Raw genomic sequence first — 2,372 nt, 5'->3', positions numbered from 1 at the left:
GATGTGATTATTAAATAAGGAACAAGGAAGGTTTTTTTTGTGCCATTTACAGGGAGAATATTCTTGTTTTTTGTTGTTTTGTTGTTTTCCTTGTCTTGGGAGCACCCTTTGATTTTACATCTGTAAGTAGTTATCAGTTAAAGTAATTGACCTTTATGATGTTGTAGCAGTTGATATTTAAAGATTTCTCTATGTTTGTGTCTTCCAGATTCTACAAAAGCTTGTAGCATAAATCTGCATGATTAAGTGACTCCAGTTATAAGCAAACAATGAAACAATGAACGTGTGATACAAGTAAGGTTTTATTAACCACATGAACACTTAAACTAGTCTAACATACTACATAAACACATAAACACATAAACCACACACACACACACACACACACACGCGGATACAGTTGGTATAGGAAAGGGTTAAAGCTTAACTCAGTACAGAGAAGAGAAATAAGGAATGAAATTATAGAACCATTTGCATATTCAGCAGATCTGCCTGAGGGAAACATCAGATTCTTAGTTCAAACACACCTTTGTAAAAAGGTGCAAATGATACTTCATGTATCCATTAATAAGGCTAAGTTGGATACTTGCATGTCTCATCTGTCTGAAAGAGAGGTTTGATGTAATCTGAAGTTTCCAGTTGATCTTTGCTGAATTTGGTAGATGAAAAGAACCAGTTCTGAGTCAGAGAATCTTGATCAATGGAAAGGTCGAGGCCGAAGCCTGGCACGTAACTTAGGATGTTCTGGAGCGTTGGAACTCACATCTTATCGAAACCTAACAGAACCACCGACTGGGAGGGTCCCTGGTGTGGGCCTTTAAGGTCGGAGAAGAGTCACGCCTCTCAAGGTGGGCTTGTCCAATGAGAAAGGAAGAAATTCCAAGCAGGAGGTTGCAATTGCTGAAGGGTTTTACGACCATTTGTTCGAGGGCATGGTAATTTGCACATGTAATTCACTTGGGGTGCAATGACCTGAAGGATCATGTGTGTTCATTCAAAGAAAGGTTTTCCTATTAATTAATTAGCAAAGAAAAGTCCTTCCCTTGTGGATTTTCCTTATGGACAAGGAAGCGATTTTCTTCACCTAAATTCCAGGAGGTCGTAAATGTATCGGGTGTCAGCATTGCCATGGAACCAGGGGCCTGTTCGGCTTCCTGGGGTGTTACAGAGTATTTGTTAAATCTAGCTAACAAAATATGTATTGTGTGTTTGAGTGGTCCAGACGCTACAGTACTTATTTATTTATTTTAGGCTATACTATACATTTTTGCAACCAGTTATTGGTGTGATTATTTAGTTGCTAGTTTTTTTAGTTTAAGTTTTTTTTGTGCCATTTACAGGGAGAATATTCTTATTTTTTGTTGTTTTCCAATACATCTTGTCTTGGGAGCACCCTTTGGTTTTACATCTGTAAGTAGTTACCAGTTAAAGTAATTGACCTTTATGATGTTGTAGCAGTTGATATTTAAAGATGTCTCTATGTGTGTGTCTTCCAGTGTGACATTCCCATCATACGGAGATGGTGGACATTTCCTCCAGCACACCATTACATTTGCACCCCCTTCTGACCAATCTGAAATTAACCAAGATACATGTATATTACAGTGCAGACACCCTACAAGAGGCCCTTCCAATTGGATAACAGGCTACGCTTGTGAGATATGTCTCAAATCTATCTATATACACATTAATTAGAAATATTAAAGTGACATTTTCCTCTAATATTCTGTAATGAAGGAGATCCCAGTAATCTCACAGAAGTTGTGAAATGGCTCCATTAAACAGAGATCTGCTCAGGGGCCAGTGGAAGAGCCTCTTTTCCTTATAATGGAGGAAGAGGCCCTCAACAATCTCCTGAAACAGAAGTTTCCAGAGTGCCCTTCATATTTCATCTTGTGCTCAGGGGAGTTATTTTTGCAGGATTGTCGTGACAAAATGGGCCTAAGAGTGAATTGTTAATTTAAAAAAATTCAATTTAATTATTGTGTACATTTTGATTGTTACTTTTAAAATTATGCTGCTGTTTGTGTGTGTGTGCGTGTGTTTTAGTTTTCATATAGAAAAATGTATGATGCACGTGTTCTTGACTTTGGAGTAAACTTTTATTTTGAATCTTGTGATTAAAGTATATTTCATATAAAATGCCCAGAAGTTTCAAACATTATTTTTAATATCACAAACAGGAAATTACTCGCATAATACAATGAAACGAATAACTGTATAGGTCTACAACTAAATTACACAAGATTAATGTTTATAAAATGCTTAATATGTTATTATAAAATGCATACATACATAAAGTATGACGTATCGTGTGTAATAAAAGCAAATTATCCCTTAAAACCCTAAGGTGGCGCTACTCTGTTAAAAAA

The sequence above is a fragment of the Sinocyclocheilus grahami genome, unplaced genomic scaffold, assembly GCF_001515645.1.
Source record: "Sinocyclocheilus grahami isolate Dianchi unplaced genomic scaffold, SAMN03320097.WGS_v1.1 scaffold984.1, whole genome shotgun sequence".
Classification (NCBI taxonomy): domain Eukaryota; kingdom Metazoa; phylum Chordata; class Actinopteri; order Cypriniformes; family Cyprinidae; genus Sinocyclocheilus; species Sinocyclocheilus grahami.
Note: the sequence above shows the minus strand (reverse complement) of the source record.